This window comes from Heliangelus exortis, chromosome 6 (assembly GCF_036169615.1).
Source record: "Heliangelus exortis chromosome 6, bHelExo1.hap1, whole genome shotgun sequence".
Lineage (NCBI taxonomy): Eukaryota > Metazoa > Chordata > Aves > Apodiformes > Trochilidae > Heliangelus > Heliangelus exortis.
Genome location: NC_092427.1, coordinates 19002148 through 19023640, shown reverse-complemented (window position 1 = coordinate 19023640; position 21493 = coordinate 19002148). Strand labels below are relative to the sequence as shown.

General features: G+C 41.9%; 1 long non-coding RNA gene across 1 annotated transcript in view; it reads left to right on the top strand.

Moving 5' to 3' along the window:
- The window catches only part of LOC139797557 (uncharacterized), a 336133-nt gene that overhangs the window by 198954 nt on the left and 115686 nt on the right, over positions 1–21493 (top strand). The window lies entirely within an intron of this gene.

Here is a 21493-nt window from a genome sequence, read left to right as displayed (position 1 = left end):
ATGTAAGCCAAAAAAGAAATATTGGGGGAGGGCAAGAAGGGGTAAAATGAGGTGCTTTATTCTCACACAGACTGCAGATCTGCGTGGTAGAATCTCAGGGCTCATTCCCTGCTTGCCATGTGAAGCAGAAGCTGCAAGGCTGAGGTGCCTCATGCAAAGCCCTGGTTACAGAGTGCTGCACACATTTGTAGTGATACAGCTCTTTATTGTTTTTTAGGGACTGGAAAAATGAATAGCTTTAATATGCATGCCTGTCTCCATAACTGGGTACCAGCCATTTTTATTGTTACCAGTAAAATTAAACTGATGCAATAGCCATATGTGGTAGGTTTCCAGCTCTCTACTCTTGCTGTGGGAGGTAGTGGTTACCCATTCCTTAGAGCGTCCTGGTTTGGGCCAGGGTAGAGTGAAGTTTCTGTCTTGTAATTTTGCTTTTAGCTAAGTCTCTTGTAAGTAGCTGCACTTGCTGAATTAACAGCAAGTTTCTCACTCAGTGTCTGCTTCTAGGACTGGTAACACTCCATATTTAAGGTTACAGGAAGAGACTGGTATGCAGACCAAGGCCACTGCCCAGTTCTGAGGAACATCTTATGCTTCAGAAAGAGAAAGGGAGTGAAGGGTTCATACCTGCAATACTCCTTTAGGGAGGAGTGGACAAGACAAATGACCAAAATTGACCAGTCAGAGTATTCCATCCCATATGCATCATACTCGGTATAAATCTGAAGGAACACGGGGGTCAAGACCCTTTGCCCTTCTCCTTTCTTTGCCTTTGCCCTTCCCTTCAGCCCTTCTTCACCTGTTCCTGTTTGCTTTGGCATCCTGAGAGAATTCTGTCCATTTGTCTGCCTGTGGTCCTGATCCATGCCAGCCCATATCTGTGTGTTCCTGCCTCCAGCTCCCAGCTGCTGTTGACTCCAGGAGTCCAGCCTGGACTTTCCCAGGGCTGCCCTGCAGCCTTGGTGGTGACGTGAGAGTTACTGGGGGAAAAGTGGGAGGAACATGGTATCATTTTTCTGTATATTTATATATATATAATTATTTTTTCCTTTTTTATCATTACTGTTTCATTAAAGCTGTGTAGTTTAGTTTCCAACCCATAAGTCTTTCTCCCTTATTTTCCATTCTTTATCAGGGAGAGGGATTAATAGAGAGCATCTGTCACTTGGTTAATTGCTGGCCCAGCGTTAAACTGTGACAGAGAGAAAGAGGACTGGATACTTTCCAGGAGGGAAGGAAAACCCTCCTGTGACCACTGTGCAACTGTAGATGAACCTACCTGCTTTGGAAGGAAGAAATTTACTGTAAATGCAGCTAGGCAGAGATAGGAGAAATAAATCACAGATTATAAGGGGGGGCATCTCTTTTCATCTGCTCAGCAAATACAGTATTTCATCATTTATGTTGAACTATAAAAGGCATTTATGCTTCTCCCATGCATACTAAATAGGAACTGTCTGGCTCATGTGATTCTTAGAGTCAGAGAACTGCTAGTTCCCTGCTCTTGTAATTCTATTTCTTTCCAAGCAATAAAGTCTATTGGCAAATAAACCAAGAAGGATGTCTCCAGGAAGAAAGGAGGGACTGAAGCACTGATGTTGCCCCAAGTCACAACAGCACTTGGAAAAATGCAGTATTGTCAAGGTTTATCTGCAGTTGTCAGTAGTGGGGTGACAGCATACCCCTGTTTTCCTGTATGGTGGTTGTTTTCTAAACTAGCAACAAGTTCAGAAGATTAGACATCAAGGCAAGGTTTTCCCTTTTTTTTCTGGCAAGCTATTGCACACAGGTACTTAGAGAAAGGCAGCTGGGTTAATCTTGCTGGGGTGGGATTATAGTGTTCTCTCCAAAATACCCATAGAAAAGTCTTATGATGAAAACCTCATGGAAAGGCAGAAGTCCTGTTTTCCACTTAATCCAGACTTCAGAAAGTGTCTACAGACAAGACCATACCTGTTTTGTTCTGTCTCTGATTGCTTCATGTGCAGCAGCCTCAGAGAGAGGCTTGGTTTGCATGATTAAAGGCACTGAATATCTTGTATTAATTTGCTATGTGCAAGGCATTCAAGGCCTCTTGGTTTGTTGCCTCCTATGTTGGTTCGTATGAGAGTACTCTCAGTGCAGATCTGGGGCTGAGGCTGTGATCCATGCACACATACATTCCAGCAGAGATCCTGTGGTGCTCCTAAACAGTAAGGATATAATGGATCTTTGAATGGGACTCACCCATGCCTCAAATTTCATGCATACTTCAGTGAGTCAGGGAAGATGCCTGTCCAGAGAGGTACATGGGGCTCTAGATAGACATAAGCTCTGGTCTGGTAATGTAGTGACTCAGACACAGCAGGTGGGACTTGTCACGTCTGATGTTATAGTATGGGTGCTAAGAAGTTCTGCTCCTGATTTCAATCCTAGTCTGCCCAGGATTTTTTGGATACACAGGCAGCCACAGCCCTTTGATGGAACAGCGTGAGTTCCTGTAGATCTGCCCTAACTCAAGCAGCTGTTGGAAATTTCCATCTCAAAAACTCTCTTTCCAGAACCAATGGCCAGGAAAATTCTAGAGCTTTTGTATAAATAAAATGAGCCAAAATCAGGAGAAACACAAAGCAGGCTTTTGTTCATCTTCTGTTTGATACCAGCTCAGGCACTGTGGATGGTGAACTGAACCTAGAGCTGTAGTTATGCAGTAACATATGCATTTCTTGCCCTAGCTCCATCTCCCTGTCTCCTCTATTGCTTTCTGCCTGAGCAATGAACATGCTTTTACATGTGAAGAGCTGTGTTTCAACTTCAGAACTTGTCCCCAAAGCCTATCTCTGGTCATATTTGACCTTGATCTTTCATTCAGTGCTACTGAAAACCAGAATGGAAGAAGTGACAAGAGTGACAAGGGAGTGGAGAGGAAAAAGGGGTAGAGGTGTTGCCATCTATGTAAAGAAGTGGATAGAGAGTGAAGAGTTGTCCCTGAAGAATAGCCATGAGCAGGTTGAAAGTTTATGTGTGGGAATTAGGGATTGGGACAGCAAAGGGAGCCTTGTGGTTGGAGTTAACTACAGGCCATCTGATCAAGTGGAGGCCATCGATGAAGCCTTCTTACCCCTCCTCTCCTCATGGGTCTCCTGCTGATGGCCCACAAGATGGGGACCAGAGAGACGAAGTCCCCGCCACTGGAAGTGTAGACAACTTCCAAAGTTCATGACCATCTGAGGAACCTGAACATGGGACCTCATGAGAGGCATCCCAGAGTCCCGAAGGAACTGGCAGATGTAGTTGCCAAGCCACTCTGCATGATATTTAAAAAGTCATGGCTGTCAGGTGAGGTCCCTGGTGACTGGAAGAAAGGAAACATCACACCCATTAGTAGTAAGGAGGACCCTGGTAACTTCCAACCTGTCATCCTCAACTGGTGAGACAAGGCTCAGAGCAACCTGATCTAGTTGAGGGTGTCCCTGCTTTCTAGAGGGGGGTTGGACTAGATGACCTGTAGAGGTCCCTTATAACCCAAATTATTCTATGATTCTATGATAAGAAGGAAAAAAGGGTGTTTTCTTCCAGTATTAAGTGGTGCTCTGTATTTTAATGGCTTTTCAAGTGTCACTGTTGCTTGGTCCCATATGGACACTGTTTCCTGCTGTGAATGCCTCATGGCAACTTTCAGAGTGCTTTCAAGATAAATCTGTACCTTCAATTCAGAGCAGATCAATGCCCTTTCCTTTCTGCAGTGAAAATTGGGTTCTGTTACAGACATGAAAATCCCCTCAATGTACTACCAGCAGAGCCTGCTAGACAGCAGAAATCAGTACTACACAGGTATGGTAGCCAGGGTTTGGATAGAAATTATAAAAGAAAAGAAGTGAAAGGAATAGAGCTTAGACTACCTGAAAGTCTCTTTTCATCATTTTGTTGGTCTTATAAGAATGGTTGTGAAGGCTTTCTTGTCCTTGAGGATATTAAGCCAAAGTTAAGAGCAATGCTGAAATATTTCTCCTTTATTTTAAATATTTCTCCTTTGTTTCAAATTGTGGCCTGTTGCATTTTTGTCCCATTCCTGTTCTTCTACTACTTGTTCTTGCTTAGCTATGTAGCCTCTGTTTATTCAAGTCTGATCAGTGATATTTAAACCCTAAATTTAGGTCTGTACATCTAGTTGGCAGTCAGGAGTGTATTGTCCAAGTGTTTAAAACCTAAACTCTTGAGAAGAAAGACTGTGCTGCTTTATCTCCCAGCTCCATTACTGGACACCCACAACTAGAACTACTTCATCTTCACCCTGGCACTTCCTCTTATTTTCAAAAGCTTTTGAGCAGTGAAGCAGTTAGTAATACTGCCACTTAAATTATTCTGTTTGGAAGCAAAATTGGATTGGAAAAGAACAATTTAAAGCTGGCATTTCAGGCTATCTGCAGACTCAAGCAGATCTTTCAAGCAGTGATGCTTAGGTTGCTTTCTCACAGTTCCCTTATCGATTGCTATACTTAGAAGCATGGTTAAAAATTGAAAGTAAGAGTCTAGTGTACAATTGAGACACCTGTCTGGTTTTCCTCTGAAAAGAACACGCATGTTCCTTTTGGGAAATTAAATTTTATGTTATATTTTAATTATGACCATTTTCTGGCCTAGTCAGGCTCAGAAGTGCTTTCCTATTGATTTTAAAGGAGCCACAATTTAAGCTTATTTTGTACTAAATGGATGATGTCTACTTCCCATTTAAACTGATGATATTTATGACTTTCAGCAGCTTTTATTCAATACTAAGGATTTTATTATCTGGTCAACACTGCAGTAGAATAACTGAGAAAGCTAAGCTGCAGAATTCTTCTCAGGCAGGTTCAGCTTATATTTCTTTTCCCAGTTCACAGAGCACGGTCCACTAAGCTTTGGAATATCCAAGCATGAGACATTGGTGTCTGCCATTGAATAGCAGCTGTTCCCACAGGACAACTAGGGAGTGGTAGACAGTAGTGTTGGTATCAGATGTGCTGTCATCTTAATGGCTAGAATTTGCAGCATGGTGCAGAGTTACTCTAGCTCATGGTCCCTGGAGAATATTTGGAAGAGAAGAGTTGAAAGGGGAAGAAGAGTGTAAACAAGCCCCAATGGAAGTAAGCATAAAAATCAAACAAAATGGATCAGGATTTATAGTTAAAGACTATGCAAACTGTACACTGAATAATGCAAGACATGGCATTAGCCTTAGCCTGTCGCTGAGAGTGTTTGTTGCTTTGCAGTGATCTCCAAGAAAAGTCTCCTTTCATTAAGTTCAATAGTAACCTTTACAGGGCAAGCTCATCTGCCTGACATTTTTAACTCTAAACAGCCTAAAATTAAAATTAAAAAAAGCCACAGCACTCGCCTCCCCATGCTTCTCATCTGCCCATCGTGCCCCTCTTCCCTAACATTTGCCTTTAAGATTATGATCAAATTGCATTCCATTCCAGACAGTAAACCCTTTAAAATACATATTCTTCTCTTCCTATTTTTCCCAAATGTGCTAGAGACATTGTCTCATGATCTGCAGTAGCTACCTTGATGGGTCAATTATTTAAAAAGAAATTTAAAATTAAGTTTAAAGCACGATAGAGGAGCTTGGCTGCTGGTTTTCCTTTGACTGCTGTTTCTCTGCAGAATGCTCTTGGCACCAATTGACATGGGAGCTGCATTGCACCAGAGAGGGAAATTATCTTCCCCATCTTGATGCCAGAGGGAAGATAACTTCTAGGCAGAGTTTCTCTCTGGATGTGTGTGCTCTCTGGGCAAGAACAGCATCCCCTGGCACATGGCTGATTATAGTAACCAGGCTGGTAATCTGAACAGTCAAGTCATATACTGAATGAACTGAGAGAACCACTTATTTAGGAAAAGAAACTTGGTATGGAAGAGTAAGAGATTGGATGGAGATAACTCTTCTTGCTTTAATGGAAGTGTTTAAAGGAAGATGTGATCTTCCACCTATCAGATATCTGAACATATTAGTAAGAGCCACATATTAAACCTCCTAAGGGCTTTTTAGAAAGAATTCCTTTGAGCCTGTAGGTTAGTAACATGTAAGTAGTATGTACCTGCAAGATTCACACTAATAAGTAAGCTCTTTGGGGGGGAAGGAGTTCATCTGTCAGTTCACTTCTCTTAAAAAATTCACATTAACACGCAGGATTGCGAGATAAAAACTTCAGCACATCATATAAGCAGGTATTGAAAAAGGTAACAACTGGAGTATTTAAGCTTCTATACCAGTGGAGGAATGCAATGTAAGGAAGGAACTGGGTCTTCAAGGTGCTTTTCAAGGCTGACTGAGAAACTAATTTCACAAAGAATCTCCTGAAATCTTGTTTTCTGCTCTGCTCCTCTCCTGGGTCCTGGGATAATTTGTAATTCAAGCTTGGAAAGAATCCTATGCTATTTCCTTTAGATTTATTCCTTCCATATGTGAAATCTAGTAATTTAAACACCTCATCTCCATTCATAACCAAGGCAGGAAAAAATAGCCAATGATCCCTAATTGAATCCATATTTCAACAAAGTTCCAGTTATTTTGTTTAATGTTAAAAAAATAAAATTAAAAGAAGGTAGCTGAAGGAATAACTACACTTTAAAAAAATATTATAGATGGTTGTGGCAAATGAATCCATACTAATCTGGGCTTAAAAAAAATCCCTAAAACCTACTGGCCCCATTCCTGGCGTGTGATATCAAGCAATGAATTTGAAACCAGAGACAGGTTTAGTAGTAAGTGCTGGTTCAGCTTCACAAGGTGGGAAGCAGCTCAGAATGAATGATAATGTATTTTGGCTTAAAGCTTTAAGAAGAGCACAGGGTAAAGACTGAAAATATGCTCCATTACTTAATTACTTGGAGTTCAATGGGAACTGAGAATGCTCAGTATCTTGGAGCAGTATTTTTCAAATAGTTAAGAGTTAGGCTGTTGGTCTCTAAAGCCAATCATGCATCTCCTGTGCTTTTAATGTGTTTAAGGACCAAACCATATTTAAGATTTTCATAGTGCAATCCTCCCTCACCATTCCTACATCCTATAGATGTTAAAGGAGCTAACAGTGGTGAAATTAAATATAAAACAGTTCAAATCTGAACTGGCTTTCTTTGAAATAAAAAGAGCAGTGTTGATGTTTCAGGATCTCTCTGGACCCAAGCATGAGGTGAATTGATTGCGTTTGAACTGTGTTTTCAGAATTGTTTGGTTGTGGTTTTCTTCACAAGAAGAGCTGTAAAAAAAAAGAAAAATGCTGAGACTAAAAAATCTGAGGAAGCCCTGAGCATTCTTTACATCTTCCTTGAGAAATGCAAGCTACATGACTAACTGGTTTCATTGATTTTAAATGCTTTTATTTTATGTACAGGGAACATCTCTAGCTGCAGAAACTTGTACCCCATTCTAGGATTATTTTATGTTGTGAGGGCTGTTACTAATGTACAGGAAAATTAAGAGAGGCTCAGAGTGTTTCCTGTGAGTGAAAGTTTGTTTCCTAGGCTCCTGCCCAATTTTTAAAGCAATATATTTGCTTTTTGAAGGCAAAAGGGCTTTTTGAAATCAGAGGCGACCTGGACTCATTCTGTACAAATTTTTGAAATAACGAAAATGCCAGAATTGCAGTCACATTGTAAAAGACAAATGGGAAACCCTGGGGCTGAATTTTAGCCTTCTTCCTCCACATGGGATGCTTCCTGCAGCAGCTTCCAACTGAATCATTACAGGAAGAACAATATGCTTTTTTCTTGCATCAGCAAAGCCATTTTATGTATGCAGACTCCCAGGTCTAAAACAACCAATTTTTCTCCTGTTGGCAGTTGAGGTGGATGGTACATAATCCACCAGCTTTTCCCTTCCTTTTCCACACTAGTAACCATACTTCCTCTAACCTGTACTACCAGGGAGTACAACAGCAGAAGTATTAAGTACAGTTCCACTCAGTGAAGCACATCTAAATTATTTCTCCCTAAGCCATCTGCCAAACCCACCTCACCCAGTACATTCAGTCAATGTGCAACTGACTGGTGTGGAATTAGCCCCTGGTAAAACTCACCACCTTCCCTCAGGAGGTGGGAGGACTGGGTACGCATGTGCACTGAGATAAGCAGCTTGGTAGTGCTCAGGGTAGATTCCTAAGAGCTCATTTCTGTTGTAAAACTCTTCAGCAGAACAAGCTGAGTGTGATGATGGCACAACCCCACCTTCTGAAACCTTGAGGTAGCCCATAGAGACCGTGTCCATGACACTGATGCCTTGGAATGATACAAAGGAGATGCGGACTTCTTTCCCGACTGGCACAAACCTGGGCTTGTCTAGCACAAGATTTCCAGAGACATTTAAGTATTGGAGGAATTCAGCATTCACACGTAGCCTCAGGTCTTCCCTAAAATGCAAAAGGGCATTTGCTAGGCACTACCAAGATCACATTAAATGTTGTGTGTCCTGCTTGGTTAGACAGCTGCCTGACTCTTGGGCAGAGTGCTGCTGGATCACCAGGAATTCCAAGGTCCTTCAGCAGATCGCAGCCTTTTCTGGGCAGAACAGAGGGATTTTTTTTCCCCTGTTTGTCAAGGCTGCAGGAAGGGTAAGTTTCTTGCACCTGCAGGAGGGGATTACTGATAAGCCTGCTAGGAAGTTTGCAGAGTCCTTGTATCCAAGGCTCTCACAGAATAGACAAGAGTTTCCATGTAATCCATCAGCACAAAGATACCCAGGAAAACCTAGCAGTGAGGAGAGGAGGCACATTATTTATGGTTTAAAAAACTTTGTCTGCCTGCCTTACTTCCTCAAGAAATTACTGTGTTTTAAAATGGGTGAAGACTTTTGCCATGGAATCAGAGATCTCGGCTTTACTCAGACCAATATTTCTAATGTGTTGTTAAGCCAATACAAGGTTCAGTCTACCTGATGTATGGAAAATGGAGAGCCTAAGTAGCTTTATGTTAATTACGACAGAAGACTGGAGATGGGTAATAGTCTTGGTTGAGAAGGTATCAAATAATAATTAATTGCAATGAATGTTAAAGTGTAGCACAGATGTGGTAACTCTGTGCATTTCCTCTTTTACCAGATAAAAGAAGAAAACACATTTTAATAATAAAGAAATAAGCCCATGCCTTCTATTAAAGCCTGACCACCCTGACCTTTATGCAATGCATTATTGACAATTCTGTTAGCCTTTATTCAAATTTAATTTCCCAGAGCAGGACATGACAGAAAGTAAGAAACATTCATTTCAATTGTAAAACCTTTCACTTTAATGCATCTCTGAATTAATTTGGCACAGTCTTCATATCAACTGAAATAAATGGGCTGATAATTGATTAGGACCTCAGGGAACAACAAAATCTGATTGGCTAGGAAAAGAAAAGTGACCTATAAAAGGTCAAGATTTTTTCAAATCACTTTTTTTAATAAAGCATGTTGATGAAGAAATTATCTGCAAGGCTTAGGTGAAATATTCTGATTTGATATATAACTTGTGTCAAAGCAAAAATGGGTTGTGATGGAACTTAATTCTTGGAAAATTTGAGATCCTCTTTGAATGACATGAATCCCAGTACTAGACTTTGTTATGCTGTGTAGGCCAGCATGGCTTTTCTTTCCTTATCTTTCCATCCTTTAGTCAAGAGAGGTCTGCTGGATCTTCCCCTTTGCTTAAGAAAGTCTCATGAAAGGGTTTTTGTTTGGTTTTCTGCCTTATTTATTAGGAATATGGTTTTTCCCTTCTAACATCTCTCAGCTGTGCCTTTAGCTGATTTAGCTGAGAGTCTAGGATGGCCATACAGGGGTGCTGTTGCTTGTGGTGAGGATGATGGTCTCACCTTCATCCATGTCATCCATGAACATTGACTTTTGGAGCAAGATCCTCTCTTCTTGGACTGTTCAGTCTGTCCTCAACCCTTGTTCTTCTCCCAGATGCACTTTGAGAGTGTTGTGCCCTTCCCTCCTCACTCTTGTGCTGACACAACACTATAGCAATTCTTGTGAATATGGGAGTATTTAAAGTTTCCAGCTCAATAAAGGTTCTGAGTGGTAATGAATCCTTGCCTCACTCTGCCAAGCTGGTTGCAGCTTCATCACTTTCACTGTGCCATTAGAGGAAGGTGTTTTCTCTTCTTGTGTTCCTGTCTCAAGTGTGCTATCCCAAGCTGACTGATAACTGGTTCATCTTGACCTTCCTGCAAGTCTCTGCCTCTCTATGAACAGATCCAGAAAGCACTCACTGGGTTTCATGCTGCACTGGTTAAATGAATTAGAGCACATCACTCCAGGGCACATTTTCCTTGGGCTGGATCCCAACTAATCAGTACAGCCACAGTAAAATGCTGACGGACAGCCTCCTTCTCATCCATGAAGGGGCTGCTGAAAACACTGTGTTTCTGGGAAGCTTCAGTGCCAGTGGTCACATACCCATAGCAAACATTTATTTGTCTCCTGTTTGGTTTGCATTGATGTGTGTTGCACTCTTGCTGTAATGTTTAATCAGCACTTGGATTCTCAAGAGGAGGTGCAACAAGGCTTCCAGTGTGTACAGCAGACAGTCAGCCTGGCCTGGCTCCTGCAAATGCCTGGTTTTTGCAGGAGACTTAACTATGTTCTTAGTATTGTCATCCTCACCCCAGCACAAGCTGATCTCATTGCAGAGCTGTCCTCTTCAGAGTATTTTACTGTTGAAAAGTTGTTAGATATTTTCATTTTTTCTGTGGTGTTAGTTGACAGACTCTGAGAGATTTGAAACCTTGTTGTTTGTGGAAGTGGACAGATCCAAACTGGATTCCCAGATTCAGACTTGTAGATACTGGAGATTACAGCCCATCAGATCAGTGATCATCTCTTTGTACTTGGCACTAGTCAGGCTCCGCCTTGAATACTGTGTTCAGTTTTGAGCCTCTCACTACAAAGAAGGATGTTGAGGTGCTGGAGCATGTCCAAAGAAGAAGAGAGCAAGTATTGAGTGGCTGAGGAACTGCAGTTGTTTGGTCTGGAGAATAGGAGGCTGAGGGAGGATTTTATTGCTCTATATGACTACCCTAAAGGAGTTTGTAGTGATATGGAGGCTGGTCTCTTCTCCCAGAATAGAATGAGAGGAAATGGTCTCAAGTTGTGCCAGGGGAGGTTTAGATGGATATTAGGAAAAAATTCTTCACTCAAAGTTTTGTCAAGCACTGCAACAGGCTGCCCAGGGCAGTAGTTGAGTCAGCATCCCTGGAACACTTAGTGAATTGGTTTAGTGGTGGATAGAGTAGTTTTAGATTAACAGTTGGATTTGATGATCTTAAGGGTCTTTTCCAATCTAAATGGTTCTGTGAACCTGAATCTCAGTTTAATGCTTTATGCTTGTAAAGATCCACGTTCACAGACCAAACTGCTGCATCCCTTGAAGGTGTTAGCACCTTAGAGCTCCATAGGAGAACAGTAAGTGTACCCATGCCCATCACATACCAGCTCCTGAGTGCAAAATGGTCTGCTGTTGGTTTTTAAGACAATAGTACAGAGAGTGAACTGAAATCAGTGAGACATGGGCACGTGGCTTGGAGATGGGAGCCTTGGGCCACCATTGCAGGGTGCTCAAACCAGTAACAAGATGGGCCTGTGTACATTTCCCTCACCTGCTTGTCATCCAGCTCAGAAGTCAAGTTTCAGAAGGCAGGAGCCTTGGTGAAATAGCATCCTGTTTACATCACATCCATTTCAAATTACAAGTAGCATCCTGACTCCAGCTGGAAGTTGTCTGGGGAAACGAAATTTGCACCTAGGGCAAGATGGGCTTGGACTGCTGAAGTGGAAGTAGGGTGTTCAATGGCAAAGTTTAGGGGTAGAGACCTTACAGCTGTAAATTCAAACTGTTCCCCCATTCTGCACTGTGTCTAACCTTACTTTGGCTTAGGCATTCCCACCCCCACCAGTCTGTATGTTTGTGAAGAAGCTTGAGGACTGCTGTAAGTACAGCTCAAAGTGTTGAGGAAAATCCAGGTGATTGCAGGAGTTACTTCACACAAAGGTCAACAGTATCTGCAGTCAGAGCAGGAGCCCCCAGGAGAGGACGGACATCTGGGAAGTTCTAGATAGTTCTCCCAGAGTCAGTCATCTCTGTTGCCCTCCTTAGCTGTGACATGACAGAGGTATATAATGGACAAAAATATTTTAAAAATATCAAAATAGAAATGAGCAACACTTCTGTGTGGAAAACTTCAGCATTTCAGGACTTAAAAAAATCCTGCTTAGGACAAAATCCTGGCATTTTAACTATTGTTTTTTAAGTTTATAGAAATTCCACAGGCAAAAAAAGTATTGAAAATGTTGGAATATTTAATTATTTTTTTTTCAAAATTAAAAATACGGGCTTTTACTTCTGTGTGTGGTATAAACAGCATTTTCTTGGAGAAACTTGGTTCATTTTGTAGAAGCTTTCTTTTCTCCCTTCCCCTCTTTTCTCCCTTCCCCTCTTTTTCTTTCCCAGTTTACCCTCTTCTCTCTTAGCTCTATTATTTCTTGACTCCTCCTCCTTTCACTTTTTTTTTTCTAAAAACAAACAAACAAAAAACAAACAAAACAAAAAATGATACAGCTATTCTTGCTCTTTTGCAGTTTTCTGAAGCCTCACCCTTCCTTTTCAGGGTTTTGGTGCCCAGGGACACCTTCAGCCAATTCTCTAAATATCCCAGGATTTTCATTAAGCCCAGCTGATCTGAAAATACATTAATTATTCTACTACTCTGTACTGCAGCCTCAGCATATGTTCAGAACTTTGTTGTACTGAGGGCTGGACACAAGTGATAAAGATAACTCACTGAAGACCTGATTAGCTGTACATAGGGATCAGCAGGACTAAGCAGAAGCCTTTGGCCAACCAGAAGTCAAATTAAACAGTGAAACATTCTTCATCAGCTTAAAAGATAAAAGTATCATCATGTGCATGGGCTGGCTGTTATCAAATGTTCTGCAGGCATCCCAGCAGGGGAGATTTTAGGGCAGGAGTCAAAAGAGGACAGTGTTTTACCTGGCCTACCTTTTTACACAGCTGTTCTCTAAAGTAATAGAAGAGGGAAATTGTAGAAGCTGGACTAAGGAGTGGGTGTTAGGAACAAATGATGAAGAAGAGGTCACCTTGCCTGCCAGGGTGGCCACTGCCTGCAGAGCTGGAAACCCAAATCCCAGGCTGAGTAACAGTTATTAAAACAAGTGGGGAACATAAGGATGGGCCTTCTGCCATGTGCTGTCAGCCAGCAGCTGGGCTTCCCCAGTGTGTTTTGGTGGTCTGTGTTACTGGCAGGTGGTTTCACCCAGAATCTCTGCCCTGGAGCCCACTCAGACAGACTCCCATCATGGTGCTGTGGCCCTGGGGATGTGTGAGTGCAGCTGAGCCATCGTTTGAATGAAACCTTATTTTGCCTACTGTTCCCTCCTTCATTTGGCATAGGATTAAGCTGGGCAGGCTTATGTGAAGGGGTTAGTGTGGTTCAGTTTGGACTGGGCACATTTGCACTCTGATCTTCTCAGTGCTTAGCTGCAGCTGCTCCCAGCCTACCAGCCTGGGGACCAAGTGGATGTTTGACACTGTCAGGAGGGCTGCAAAATGTTACCTTGAATTCCTAGTGTTACAGCAGTGGGGGCAGGGAAATAGGGTGGGAAGGATGATCAGAGCAGGGAAGAAAGAGAAGGCTGTGAGAGGTGGTTGGCCCAAGGTGTTTCTCACACTGAGGCTTTGGAGAGCTTTGGGTCCTGAGCAGGGGGTATGGCACTTAACAGTTCAGAGACATTCCTGGCTGCTAGAACAGTTGTGTTCAAATGGGTTCAAAGTGGCTAGACCAGACCATCCCAGCCTTTTTCTCTTGATACATCTGATACAGTTCTAGGAAATTATGATTTTAATTGTTGATTAATGAGTTGTGAGCCAAAGGAGGTAATTTGTCTGCTAATCACCAGGTTCGGCAACCTCACCAGCCACTCAGATTGCTCTCCATGGCAGCCCTTTTACCTCCAAAATGCTAAAATGGCATTAAGAGACACTGTTAAAGCTGTGATGCTCCAGTTGAGCTCAGCTTTGCCAGACAGTACTAAGCTACACTTATTCTCCTTCACACCACAGTGCACTTTGCTGTAAAGATTGTTTCTGCATTGGACAGTTTCATTAACTCAGTCATTGCATGTTGCTGTATAATGAGAAAGAAGTGCATTGGCTGAAGGTTTCATCCTACTGCTGAGAAGGTTTAACTAAATAACACACAAAAAAGGAATAAAGCCCTCTGGCCCGTGTACTGTGCAGGGCCCCATCCGAGCTGGTTGGCTGTGTTTGCCAGATTGCTGCTAAACTTTTCTGCAGGTGTTCTCTGTCACAAAGACACATGTTTGAAACAGGCACCCTCTGAAATCTGAAAAAGTGCACTTCCTTTGCTTTGTCAGCACGGCTCTCCTTTGCCTGCAAGGTTTTTCAAAAGCATGAGGGAAATGACTCACCCAGCAGAATGTGGGAATTATCCTGTTTAGCTGCTCTGCTTTATCCTGTCAGAAACACATGATGAAAAACTCGAGTCACAAGAGACCAAAGGGGTTCCCACATAACTGACAGACACCAACTGTTTGAGAGCACTCAGATCCTGTTATCGAGAGGAGCCTGACCCCTGTGCTGCACATCCATTTATCATCACTTTAATCCAATTGGAAGTCTTTTCAAAAGTCTCCATGTCCTTTCATGTTTTTTCCCACTTTCTCTTGCCCCAAATCTTCTCTTCTTTTGTCATTTTTTTTTTTTTTTGTTTACTTTTAAACTCCTTGCCATCCCAACTATTTTTTTATTCTTTAACTTAGAAGAGGATAAAAATAGAGATGGTCCCAGGCCAAAACCTAATGGTTAAAGCAATATAAAGAGAAGATTACTTCACCAAAATCAATGGAGTTAGTCCAGATTTAGCTGTCAAACTGGGCAGAATTCAGCTGGCTATGTCACTTTTCTTTCCTTCCTTTTTAATCTTCAAAGTGGTCTTGGAGGTTGCTGAGCAGCAACTGAAAAGTCTACTCATGCAGGCTAAGGCTTAGTTTTCTCCATCTCCTGTTTGTCATTCAGATAGTAAGTGTTGTTCTGTTAGGTATTCTATACTCAGAGTGAGAGATTGTGCTAACTCAGAAGATCTACACCTTTCTTCATGTAGGCATTTAAATGCATGAGTAGTTATTAAGCACTCAGGGAGATTACTCATCTGTTTAACTTCCTATACCTGCCTAAATTCTGAATCAGTATCCAAAAGAGCCAGGGAAAAAAAATCTCTTGTAATTCCTGTTTTATGGGAAGAAGAAGGATGATTCTGTCCCTAGGAAATAGAATCTTGCTCTTGACATGCTGGCACAGTCCTCCTGACTCTATTGCCTGTCCACAGTGGGACCTTACACAGGATCTGGCTGTGACAACATATCTTATTTTTAGTCCCTATTCATCACTGAGAGAGTCACAAGAGACTATGGAGGTTGTAGAGGGTCATTCTCCTTTCTGTTGTCCAGCTAGTAGGTGATGCTTACATGGTTCTCCTGTGCCTTGGAGCCTGAAAGACCCCTAGGATGTCTCTGGCTGCAGCTGTGGGAATCGTAGAATATGCTGAGTTGGAAGGGACCCATCAGGATCATAAGTCCAACTTCTACCCTGTGTAGGGCACCTCCCCCCCTGAATCACAACATGTGCCTGAGAGTAAAGGGGAAGGTGAGGAAGAGCTGCCAACACCTGCACTTAGAGCAGGAGGCTTGAGGGACTGTAGCACAAGTGTCACTGTTAAGTGACAACTCCTGGGTTACAGATAGGCCCCTGGAGTTTGGCACTAACGTACTGCCTAGTTCAGTGAATACTCTGAAGTGGTTATAATAAAAACATAAACTGTGGAAAGAATTGTATTTCTGTGATGATGGAAGAATATAAGTATTTCATAGCTGAAGCAAGTTGTCTTTGAACCACTCTGACCTTCAGATTTTCAAAACTCTTCTCCCTCTCCCTGTTCATCTCCCTCTTCTTCTCCCTCTCCCTCTCCCTCTTCCTCTCTTCCTCTCTTCCTCTCTTCCTCTCTTCCTCTCTTCCTCTCTTCCTCTCTTCCTCTCTTCCTCTCTTCCTCTCTCCCTCTCTCCCTCTCTCCCTCTCTCCCTCTCTCCCTCTCTCCCTCTCTCCCTCTCTCCCTCTCTCCCTCTCTCCCTCTCTCCCTCTCTCCCTCTCTCCCTCTCTCCCTCTCTCCCTCTCTCCCTCTCTCCCTCTCTCCCTCTCTCCCTCTCTCCCTCTCTCCCTCTCTCCCTCTCTCCCTCTCTCCCTCTCTCCCTCTCTCCCTCTCTTCCTCTCTTCCTCTCTCCCTCTCTCCCTCTCTCCCTCTCTTCTTCTCCCTCTCTTCCACTCCACCCCACATTTTCTTCAACTACTGGGCAGAATCAAGAAAACTCTTAAGAAAAATATTTGAGCCTTCACAGGTTCAATTCAGATTGACCCAAAGTTTACAGTGAAAGCCTGGGAAGGGCAGAGATAGGGAACTCTCATTTGGTCTGGAGTGTGATTTATGTGAACCAGTTGCAGCAACATATTTGGGTTTCCAGTGGTATTTAATTCTAATTCTGCATTCTAGCCATTGCTTATCAGCTCTGTCACATACAATAAAAAGATCTGAAGTTATTTAGATTCATTATAAACTTGGGTGGAAAACTTTGTCATTCTCTCAGTTCAGTGTTTGTTTTGGGGAAAGAAAATATAAGGGTGAAGCACCAAGTACCAAAATCAAGTAGGAAATTATGTTGGGGCAAATTGCCAAATGGAGACTGATCAGAGAAAAGCAAAGTTTGCAAGTGTTCTTACTCATAATTATGGGAAGACTGCACTTTTCTCTCTGGTTTCCCTCCTTATCTTTTCCTAGCTGAAACAAAGTATTTTTTGATGTTCAAGGTGTTTAAAAAGTCAAAAGCATGGGTCTAACTGGCAGTATCATTTCGTGCAAAATGGAAAGTTTTTCAAAGCAGCCTGCAGGCAGAGGTGTATATCTGCTAAACTAAAGTATAACTACACTCCTACTTCTTTCTCTGATCTTTTGAGTTCAGATCAAGGTCTACTCCTATCTACTTACATATTTTACAATTTACACCATATTGCTACACTAAAACTCTATTGAGTCAAATTGTAACATGGGAAAAAAAGTAAGTATTAAAATCTGTAACAAGGAACATTCAGCTCATTTTTTCTTGTGAGACAAAAACACAGAGTGCATAATTATATTATATGTGGTCTTAAAAGCAAACATAGTTTCAGATTTGTATGGTAAAATTTTACCTTCAAGGGACATTACAGCTGTCACTTACATGAGGCTATTCTTAGTATATAATAAAAGGAAAGCCTGAATTATTTGTTCTAGCAAAGATGAAAATATTTCCATGCAAACTTTTCTGAATGGATAAGCCTGAGAATATATTGACCTTTAAAGAAATGTTAATAGAAATGTAGAATTTAGAAGCTCTAAAGCCACAAAATTCATGAGGAGTTTGAGGTATCACATGAAACACTATCTGACTCTGAAAAGCTGTAGTCTGGCTGAAGAGATCTGTTCATTTTTTCCAACTGCTGATTTTTCTGAGACAAATACCTTGCATTGCTTGATATTCCCATTAGCACTGCAGCATCAGAACAGCTGGGGAAGAGAATTGCCTTCAATTCCTTCCTCTCTGTGAATATTCTTTCTTGTTCACTGTCATTTTAACACCCATTTTAGCTACTTCAAAACCTGCAGGCAGTTCAGCTCCCTGTGCTGTACTGAGCCTCACTGGGGCTGTAGGGCTTTTCTTGCTTGCCTGGATGCTAACTGGAACAGAAGGAATACAGCAGGATTCTCTGAGGCCAGGCTCAGTTTGTGGTGCTGGTGGTTGTGAAGAAATACATTTTAAAAATGCTCTACATTGGAACTGAAAAGGTCTCTTAGTCAAAAATAAGCATGGAGCCCTATGCTGTAACTTTAACAAACATTTCTATGGCTACCCTTGCTGAGCACATTATAGGTTTTATAAGGCTTCTTGGGAGACAGAAGAGAATAATTTTCTATAAATAATTAATTTAACAATTCTCTCGCTCTCTCTCTTTTTTTTTTTTTCCCCTTATTCACAAACAGTTGTGAAATTCTCACATTAATTCATTATTTGGAATGATTTTCTAGTGAGTTCATGGAAAAATACAAAGGTTTATGGTTGTGTCAGTTGGAAAAGTTAGAATTAACTGTGCCTTCCCAGTGTGAAGGTTGTAACTAACTGATACAAGTTGAAATGCATAACCTGAGCTGTACAAATATTGATGTGTTTAATAACATGGAAATGTTGAAGTACAGAACAATTTATCTGGGGGTTCACGTTAGTTCTGTAAGTCACCTCATCAAACTTCTGAGACATAATCACATACCTTTGGTGACTAATGAGTTATGTGACTTGGATTTTAGGTGGGATGTAAGGGTTTAGTAATGTCAGCATATACTAAAAGCATGGCTGTAGCTGCCAAATATTCGCTTGTAAGAACAGTGAGGGATAGTTCTGGGACTTCCTATGCATCTTGGGATTTTTTTTTTTCTTTTTTTTTTTTTTTTTTTTTTAATCTAAAGCATTAGGACTATGCATACTGGTAACATTTTAAGAGATGTTTAATCCTCAGCCCACCTCTACCTTTAACCAAATTTTTCAACAGGAAATTACTTATATTTTATGTACACTGGGAGCTTTATTTTTTTATGAAAGTTTTATTTTGTGACATTTTTCTCACTCAGAAAAATTGCAGAATGTATTTGCTGGTCTATTCAGTAAGGGCATACTTTACCATCAGTGCTTAAGGAGCTTAAAACTTTCATGAAGTCTCAGGGGAGTTGTATAGGATTTGGCTTTTTTTCTTGTTTCAGTGGGAATACAAATGTACCTGAGAATGTTGTGAAGTTACAGAGGTCACCTGGATAAATAATAAATAAGTTTATTGCAACAAACTACATTTTTCTGCTCGTGGTCACCATCTTGACCAGTGCTTGTGACCTTTGAAACTAAGCTGGCACAGCCCCAGTTTTCTCACTTGCTGTCAGGCAGGTACTGATGCTGGAATCTTTTCCATGTTTTATATAGACTGACAGCAAATCCCACAAAAAATGTGGGAATAAGAGCTTAAACAGTCTATAGCTGAGGTTGCCAGAGATGATGAGTGTCAAGAGCATAATATTAGTTTCAGTAAATCTGTACTTGCTTAAAAAAGATTTGCACTGTCTCCAGCAAAGAGGCAGTGGATGTGGCTTAGCTTCTGGTTGCAGAGCTCTGTGGTGTGTTGGTGCTCCTGCCTGCTGGGAAGATGCTATGAGTAGGTCCCAATGAGCTGACCAAAATGTGAACCAGACATCCCAGATGCTTTATAATGGTCCTGGTAATTCAAGTTAAGCTGAACGACTTTCTTGAAAACCATCCATTTGCTATAATATGTTGTTTCTACAGATTTGCCTACTGGCTGAGGAAGTGGCAATACAACATCAGATACAAGGACTCAGTGCAGGGGACTCCCTGAGCTTTCAGACTAACCAAGTGCTCCACTTTTCTTGTTTGATTTACTGCTATGGGATCATCAATGTACCTGAAGAGGGGAAGCTCACAGACCATGTTTTGGGCAGGTCTATGCATTTGCTTTGCTCTCTGAAATGAGCCACTGGGCTGGAAGACTTCTGCACATACATCTTCTTACCACATCTTCTTGTAAGGGTTATTTCAGCCTGTAATATTGCAAACTCTCTCCTCTACAGACTGTCTCGAGAGTCTCAAAGTTATCCCACAAGTCTCTGCACCCACACAGCCCACCCTTGCCTAGAAGTTACCATGCCCTGCTGTTGTCTGTCTTATGCAAATGGTATCACTATCAAAGCTACTACTATTAAAGAGCTATTCAATTGGAAGATCCTGTTCTCTTCATTACCTGCCTCTTTTTGTTTTGTACAACCTCATTTTGTGTATCATGGACAGAAACATGACATTTCCTTCTTAGAAATCCCTTCTAATACCAAGCCTACAGTCTGGGAACTTTTCAGTCCAGAAGTGGGTTTCATGGAACCCACCTGGGAGTTTCATGTTCCTTTAGCATCTCCCATGTGCCTCTCTACTTTTCCCCTTTGTGCAGAAATGGAGAACTTCTGATCAAGTCTGAAAATATGCTATTTTCCTGTATGTGAAAGAGGTCTTTTGCTGGGGTTTTGTTTTAAATCAGCAAAAACAAACTTATGAGGTGTGTACAGATGTCTGGGAGTCCAGGACAAAAGCTGAGGCTGTATAAAGTTGTGTTATAATGTATTAGGTTCTCTCCAGCCTTTCAGATTAGGGTTTAAAAGAAAAAGTGCCAGTCTGTGTAAGTCAAGGTAACAGCACACTGAGGTGTTCTTAACCAATTTTATTACACGAGGTGAAGGAGCAAAGGGAATTAATGGATACACCTGTGTAACATCCCAACAAAGAATAATTGTCTCAAAACAGCCACCCCAACAAAAGGGACATTGTGCTTGGATGGAGGCCTCATTCAATAGGCCACTGGGGCCTTATTCTTTCAAGGAGAGACCCAGGGTAACCACCCTGATAAACTGGCTCCTCTTTTCACAAGAGCAGCCTCTCCTTCAGTGGCTCTCCCGGTAAGCTGAACATTGTCCTTGCCAGGGGAGCTCTGTCTGATGGCCCCCCTGGCAGGCAGGACACTGTCCTTACTTGGTGAGCTGCGGAGGCAGAGTGACATCTTGTGTGTGCCCAGGGTAAAGCCACTGAAGAGTGTGCATGGGCAGAAATAAGGGTTATTGCCAAATCATCCCATCTGGAGGGGCCCAAGTGAACACCTGGCTTTGCAAGATATGCCAAAGCCCCCCCCAAAAAAGGTGGGGTCCGGTGGCATAAAAGAGGCACACTCGAAATGCTGGATGCGTGCCCACCATCCAAGGACCACAACTTCCTACCAAGATCATCCCTGGATCCAAGGGTGGGGATATCTTTCCTATTCCTATCTCTTCTTTGTCTGTATCTCTCTCTCTCACTGCATCTCCATTTCTAACCTGGGCACATGAGGGTAACATAGTTTCCAGCCTTAAGTTTTACTACCTGTTGCTCTGTTAAGTTTTGTTAGTTGTAACCTGTTTTTCTGACAATTTCCTGAAGTTTTGCTACGTTATAATCCATTGCTTTGAAAGTAGCATCGTTTCTAATTCTGCTGGTTGTAATCGGTTATGATTTATAATCTTACTCATTTTAAAGCAAAATGGTGCTTTGTACAAACCTCCTGGGTAATCATCTTACTCCTTGAGTACTGCTAAGAGAATTCTTGAACTTAATCTCGCTGAGTGGGTTATTAAAAAGAGATTAATTAATAGAGGAGGATTAGGCCCAGCCGCACCTGAAATTGTTCAGGTTTCTAAACTCTGAATGAGTTTAGAAAGCAACAGAGTTCAGTCTGAATCTCCCTGGGTCAAACCCTGCTCTGGGGGACCCCACCCGTGCCCACTCTGTGGGATG